The sequence below is a fragment of the Halictus rubicundus genome, unplaced genomic scaffold, assembly GCF_050948215.1.
Source record: "Halictus rubicundus isolate RS-2024b unplaced genomic scaffold, iyHalRubi1_principal scaffold0025, whole genome shotgun sequence".
Taxonomy (NCBI): Eukaryota; Metazoa; Arthropoda; class Insecta; order Hymenoptera; family Halictidae; genus Halictus; species Halictus rubicundus.
In genome coordinates this window covers 535,001-542,500 of record NW_027488566.1, presented here as the reverse complement: position 1 = coordinate 542,500, position 7,500 = coordinate 535,001, and the positions used below count along the sequence as shown (strand labels likewise).

The 7,500-nt window shown below is 51.9% G+C and overlaps 3 long non-coding RNA genes across 3 annotated transcripts in view; 1 reads left to right on the top strand and 2 right to left on the bottom strand.

Annotated features, from left to right (window-relative positions):
• The window catches only part of LOC143363143 (uncharacterized), a 3,338-nt gene extending 3,288 nt beyond the window's left edge, over positions 1-50 (bottom strand). The window contains exon 1 of the long non-coding RNA XR_013083753.1: positions 1-50. This exon is cut by the window's left edge and continues 300 nt beyond it. This is a non-coding gene — a long non-coding RNA (uncharacterized LOC143363143).
• Positions 1-7,500, top strand: part of LOC143363146 (uncharacterized) — a 91,357-nt gene that overhangs the window by 33,381 nt on the left and 50,476 nt on the right. The gene's annotated exons all lie outside the window — the stretch shown is intronic.
• Positions 1-7,500, bottom strand: part of LOC143363144 (uncharacterized) — a 114,535-nt gene that overhangs the window by 104,310 nt on the left and 2,725 nt on the right. The gene's annotated exons all lie outside the window — the stretch shown is intronic.

Below are 7,500 nucleotides of genomic sequence, written 5' to 3'. Positions count from 1 at the left end.
CTTCTCGACCGAGATCGTAGAATAGCCACAGACGCGCGCTGCACCGACCGACTCGACCGAACCGTCGACTCACTTATAGATACCGAACGGCCGGCCGGGACGCCGGCGCCGCGCGGTCAATAGCACGCGTGCTTATGGCCGCAAACCGCCGCGGCAACAGACCTCCCGGCGGGGCTGTTGGAACTTAGAGCGAAAAAAGTATGAAATTTTTTTCACAAAATATAATAAATTTTAACATTTTTATGTTATTTTACACAAAATAACCAGCTTTTCATAATTCACCGAACTTTGAAAATTTTTCTATGTCCCACAAATAAGAGGAAAATTTTTACGTATCGGTCCCAGACGAGATATCACTGTAATATAGACGGTTTCTAACAATATATATCATAACACCAAACTCACTACAATTATTATTTACCGAGTTATTAGCAAATAATGGACTTGAGTAGGGTGACAACCGAACGTTCTACATTCTGTTCTACAAAATGCACGGGTAAACGGCGGTTGCAAATGATGCTCCGTATTGTTAGGTAGTGTATCCCTGTTATAAGCGTCCCGTCTTATAAGCGTCAGGGACTAATATCATGGTATAACCCTGACGCACAAACCCCTCCTTCACGTGGTAGGACCTGGACATCTTCGGGTGACTAACGGGGCTCTGGTAAGAGAGTTCCTGCGAGAGTTCTCGCCCTGCGACAACCGCAGCTCTGGGAAGAGAGCTCTTGCGGAGTCATCGCCTTGCGATGACCGCGACTCTCAGGGAGCCCATGCGTGTGTTATCGTTCGCGATAACCGCGGCTCTCACCCGGAAGACTCCCCTCTGCCGCGACGACCCACCGGATACACCCGGTGGTATGTTGCAGAACGGGAGAAACGGGGGGCTTACCTTAGCCGGTCGGCCCAACGGGGAGGCGAACCCCTTGAACAAACCCTTAACCTCTAAGCTGAGAACGCGGCGAGAGAGGTCCCGTGTTTTACACGGGCGGTCGGTGGGTCCACCGGCCATTAGCGCTAACCTCAGGATACCAGGCGAAACCTGAGCGAAAAAGCCTTCTCCCCGGAAAGGGCGTCACCCGGGGAGCGACCGTTTTTCGTCCCGACTCGTGGGAACAATCATGGACAAAACTTTAATAACTAAAAACAAAACGAAAAGGGAAGGAGGAAAGAAGGGAAGAAAAGGAGGAGGGAAGGAGATGGCGGAAAAGGAAAAGACCCAGGCACACAGGGACGATGCTAGAGCCTGGGAGGACATTATAGACTCAGGCGATTCTCACTCGGAACTATGTTCCGATGAGATCGACCTGAAGACACTACTCAGGAAGATGAAGGGAACGAAGAGGATAAAGGATTTGGCAACCTCTAGCGACTCATGTGATGAATCGCATAAGACAAAATGGTTCAAAGAGTCTGATAACGAAGTGCTGGACGGCGACGACGAAGTCGAGCTGCCTCCGAGACCAGAGGGCCTAGTGCTAACAAAGGTGTTGAGCAGCTCAAAGAAACTAAGAAGGTTTCTCAGGTCCCTAGGACTTGAGCAATCCAAATTAAGGGAAGGTGAAGAGCTCCTTGACACCATGATCAAGGAGCAGGAGGAAGAGGCAATGGAAGGATGCAGGTTCCGCATGGAACTAGTTAATGAGATCAAAGATCTCAAGGCAAAACTCAATGCAAAACAAGATCGACAGGAAGAGCCATCCGTCGAGGAAAAACTAAACGAGCTATCGGCCAAGCTAGATAGTCTCATGTCTGAAAGAAGCCGCGACCAAGAGGTTCAACCCTCCAAACCGCTGCTCTATTCAGATATCATAAAAGCTAACAAGTCAACCAGACAAGTGGCCAAGAAGACTGCCGTAAAGGAGTCTAAACCAGCAGCTGCCATCTACCCTGTAAAGGGTAGTCAAATCAAAAGCAGCGAGGAAACAAAGAGAGTACTGTCGGATTGTATCAATCCGACAGAATAGAAGATACGAATCCGGAACCTGAGGAAACTCAGGAACTCCAGTATTCTTATGGAAACCGAGACGGCTAAGGACCTTGAGCAAGTGTTTAGCAACAGAGATCTAAGAGAGAAAGTGGATATTGGTCCCCTTCGAAAGAGGAGGCCAAAGATAATCATATTTGGAGTCCCCTCTGAGACATCAGAGGAGGAACTCCAACTGGCAATCCTCAAGCAGAACCTCAAGTTGAACTCGGAGGAGGAATTAGAAGAGGAGTTCAAACTCCTCTTCAAAACAGGAAAGAAGGACAGAGAGGTCACCAACTGGGTGGCAGAGGTCTCTCCAAAGACCCGGAAAATCCTGCTGAGCAGGAACCGGGTATTTATAGGGTTTCACGCCTACGGGCTCAAGGACTATATAACTGCAACACGTTGCTTCAAATGCCAGTCATTTGGGCACGTGGCTAAGCATTGCAGAGCGAAAACCGACACGTGCGGGCACTGCGGTAAGGACGGGCATACATATGACAAATGTCCGTCAAAAGAAGAGAAACCTACTTGCATTAACTGCAAGCGTGCTGGCAGACCAGCCCACCATGGGCTCAGAGATAAGAGTTGTGCGGCGTACAAACACGCCATAGAACTGAGCCTCAGTAGAATAGACTTTGGCAATGAGAAAAATGGCACATTGAGAGAAAGGCATTAATAACCCTGACGATCTGTCGCAGGTAATACCCCAACAACCGGGTATTCAAGATCGTAGGGTGTAATAGGCACGAGAACGGCTACCACACCGTTGCCGAAACCTGCTAGAGACCGAAGCGCTAAGCTGGTAACTCCGTCTCCTCGTGGCCCCCGCTGGTAACGCTCCTGTGTCGGCGCAAGCTGGCACGGTAGCGGCTAAGCGAGTTACTTCCCGTACGGGACGGTCTACCCTTGTGATGATCCTTAAATGGTGAACGAGGGGTTTTTCCAAGTTAGTCCACAACACCTACGGACTTACGGACCCTTCGCAGCTATTTCCAATGGCTAGAACCCAACATCGCCGGTATAAGACGCCTAGAGCGACTTCGGTACGGCAAGAGCGAGCGTGGCTCCAAAAGCTCTCTATGTAGACAATAAACTGTCTCTATCTTTGGCGGGGACAGCTTTTTGGCTCTCTCACGGCTCGATAGGAGCGCCTCTGGCAGTCCAAACAGACCGTATTGCACTAACAGAGCTGCTATGGTGCGGTGCCTATGACATAAAAGTGAGTACGACCGGCAAAGCCCGGTCGAGACTGGTTACGCACTCATCTAAGCGAACCAGCGTAGCGGCAATGCGTATATTGTGGAGAAAGGCTGAAGGAATCATTACTGCCAACCTTCAGCCGCTGAGGGACACGGCCCCAGCAAGAAAAATGCCGCTACAAGTAAAGCAATACGTGTCCGGGAGGATTTGCTAAGGGATGAGCTCTTTTCCTCGGAGAAGCCGAAGCTGTAAAGGGACACTATGTGTCCTAGCTGCGCTTGTGCCTCCACCTGGTCCCGCTTGATGGCAGGCTCTTCGGAGTCGAGCGAACAAAACGAAGCGCAGTGGAGTTGAGGAGACAACCACTCAAAGTCCACGTCTCCCACGTGTTTGCCGTGCGTGGCGACCCTTGTCGTCGGAAAAGAGGATCCTGGGATCTGAGGGGGCCCTCTCCTGCGGGAGAGACGTCGCCAACACGTACCTTTGGCCATCTGCTTCGACCAGATGGGCGGCTAAGCGAGATAAAGTAACCCTATGCTTAGTCAATCGGCTTGGAATATCATGAGCTACTAGCGAGTGGTGTTCCGTTTGAGCGAGGAAGTGGATGGTGTTCGAGTAATCGGCACCAATATCCGCGGACTATATTCCGGGTGATGTCCTAACCTAGCGGGATGCAGGTTCCATTTGAGGGTCCGAGGAGGCCGGGACGCGCAGCGGAATGAACATTTCACAATATCATATGGGTATTAAAAAGAAAACAAAGCGAGTCAAGACGGTGGGTCCAGCGCCCGGCACTGCTGGGGGTGAAGCCACCGCAACCAAAATCGAGAGGGCCGTGGGAGATAACGATGTAATCGTTTTGACACCCTGCGTGCCCCTCATAAGGTGCGATGCACTTTTGCCGGTGATTGTCGAGGTCGAGGCTGATGGGAAGGAAGAGGATGTACCTAAGCCAAAACCAAAACCGGAACCGAAACCAAAAAAGAAAGCGACCAAGTCGCCAAAAAAGAAAGGCACTTCCTCATCGTCCGGGAAGAGCCCGAAAGGTCAGGGGCAAGGTGCTAACCTTGTCTCTGACAAAGATGGCACGGTGCTCGACGGGGATGATAACCCAGTGCCCGAAGATGACCATATTCAAGGAGGGGATAAGGAACCGGTTCCCTCCGAAAAAAGACAAATTCGACCCCAAGCCAGCACTAGGCACGGGGAAGAAAAAGAAGAAGCGAAAGAAGCCGAAGGAGGCGGCTTCTGGGCCCAAAGAAAGGAGCCTCGATCTCATAAGAGAAGAGGCCTTTCAAAAAGTCTCCGAAGTTACGAAGATCTGCGTGCGCGGGAAATCGCGACTCGCAAAGATCACGGCTAACGAGATTATCGAACAAGCGAACGCACTCAACGAGCTGGTGATGGAGCTCATTCTTCGGAATGGCTACCTCGAAGGGCAGCTCGTAGCGGCAAGAGCAGAGAAGGCTCGTACTGCGGTGAGTGCAAAGACTGTGTCGCTGACTGCCCCGCGGTTAATGCCGACCAGTCAAGCTGGTAAGCGCGTGCAATCGATCTACGCCGACAAGGTAAAGGTCGAATGCAAAAAGGTTTCCCAAGACGCGGTGAAGCCACCACAGCATGTGGTGAAGATCTTCCCGCCGAAGGGCAAGAAGCAGGACAACGAAGCGACCAAGCGTACTGTCCTCTCTTTGGTGAAACCCAACAAGGAGAAGATCCGCGTGAAGTCGGTTCGACGCATCCACTCCGGTGGCATAGTCGTCGAGACTGAACGCAGTGAGGATCTTCAGGCCTTTACGTGGAGTAGCAGCCTGAAAGATGCAGGACTCTCTGTCTCTCTGCCAACCAAGAGGAACCCGTCACTCATCGTGTACGACGTTCCTCGACAGTTGACGAGAGACGAGGTTGCTTCCAGTCTCTGGAAGCAAAACCTTCCAGAGATGACCCAGAAAGAGTTTGCCTCTAACCTGAAGGTCGGCTTTCAAGTCGGTCCCAAGGGCAGGGAGGCGGCCAACTGGGTCATCGAAGTCAGTCCGCAGGTTCGCCGGCGGCTGAAAAGTGGGGAAGGCCGAGTATACATGGGCTGGTCGTGCTGTCGTGTACAGGACTACGTCTCGGTAACTCGGTGCTTCAAGTGCCAGAAGTTCGGCCACACGGCCAAACGATGCAAGCACAAAGAAGATGTATGCGGTCACTGCGCCCATTCGGGGCATACCTTTGCCTCGTGCAAGAACAAGAAGAGCGGACCCGTCTGCTCTAATTGTAAGAATCGAGGCAAGCCGCACGATCATAAGTCGAGAGTCAAGCTGTGCGAGTCCTATCAGGTCGCGTTACAGCAAGTAGTAGCTCGAACCAATTATGGTTAGACACACCGAAGATAGACGATCTCATAGGCAGATTCGAGTTGTGCAGCATAATATGCAGCGCTCTCGGGTCGTGACCGATGAAATCATATCTTTGCTGCATACCAGGAGACCCGATGTGTTACTAGCGCAAGAGCCGTACAGCTGGCGGGGCAAATTGCCCGGACTGGCCTCAGCGGGAGTGTACACGGAAGGAGACCAACCTATGGCGGCAACAGTTGTCATAGACCGGGGTCTAACCGCGGTCAAACTCATGCATCTGTGCGACACGCATCTCTCCTGTGTAAGCGTTAAAGGCAATTTCGGAAACGTCTACCTAGTCAGCCAGTACTTTCAATGTTCGGAGGACATTGAACCAAGTCTGGCGAGAATGTGCTTGCGGCGCTAAACCATAACCGAGTCGTGATTGCAGCCGACGTCAACGGAAAATCTACCCTTTGGGGGAATTCGAAGACAGACGCGAGAGGCCGAAAGCTCGAAGAGTTCATGGCCCGACACGACTTAGTTATTTTGAACGAAGCTGGTAGTATACCCACGTAGTCCAGCTCACTGGGAGAGTCCTATATCGATGTCACATTAGTGACTAGCGACATGTCCGACAAAGTGCGAGACTGGAAGGTCCAAGACCTAACATCCAGTGACCACCGAGTCATTGAGTTTTCGTTGCAGTTCGCAGTAGAAAGGGAGAACCGGGGCCAATTGGTGCGGTTCAACCTGTACACTGCGAATTGGCCCAGATACGAACGAACGCTGCTGGAAAGCAGGAGGAACTTAACCCTCCGGCCTAACGGCCGAGAGGAGGTCGAACGCCTCGCACTGGGAGTCGAGCAATCGATTATCCAAGCGTGCGAATCCTCCATGCGATCCAAGCGGTGGTACTCTAAATCTTTCCCATGGTGGACACCAGATTTGACGAGACGGAAGAAGCGGGTCTACAAATGTAGACGCGCCTTCCAAAACCCGAGATGTTCGGAGGTCGAGAAGGCAGAACGGAAGGCTGAGTATCTCGTGCAGAGAAAAGCCTACACGGCTGCCGTGCGAGCTGCGAGGATACAAAGTTGGAAAAACTTTGTAACCGAGCAGGGGAACAAAGAACCGCGGGGTCTTGTTTACAAGATCACACGAGACAAGCTGAATGTTGGAACAGTGATGTCCAACATTCGCACAGACCAAGGACACACGGTGGACTTCGAGTCCACCGCGTCCGCGCTACTAGATGCGTTAATCCCGGACGATTCGTTCGAGAGCGACACTCCAGAACAAGCGCGAGTCAGACGGGAAGCCACCACCGAGCCGGCGAGTGAAGACGATCCAGTTTTCACGAGCAAGGAGCTTGAAGAGGCGGTGAAACGTCTGAGGAGACGAAAATGCCCAGGCTTAGACCGGATAGAGCCGGAACTTGTAAAATGCTCGGTCGGAATACTTCGCACCGAGCTGCTTCGGCTCTATAATGGTTGCCTCGAGCACGGGACCTTCCCCTCCAGGTGGAAAGTCGGCTCAATCAGAACTATTCTGAAAGCGCCTGACAAACCGGAGACGGAGGTGAAGTCCTATCGTCCGATTTGCCTACTATCCGTAGTAGGCAAAGTTCTTGAGAAGCTAATCGCTATGCGATTAGCTAAAGTATTCCTAAGCCCGGAATACGCATCTGACCGGCAATACGGATTCAGACCTGGGCGATCCACGGAAGATGCCGTGGTAAAGCTGAGGGGTCTGATATCCAGCTGCGAAGATAAGTATGTCCTGGCGCTCGCCTTCGACATCTCGGGTGCATTTGACAATGTCTGGTGGCCGAGCATCCTCAGCGAGCTGAAGAGGCGAGGTTGTCCACGCAATCTCTATCGGCTAATGGTGGACTATTTCTCCAACCGTGTGGTGACCATAGTGTCTAATCACGGAGAAGTGCGGAAAGTCGTAACTAAAGGCTGCCCACAGGGATCAATTCTCGGTCCAAGCTGTTGGAGCTTA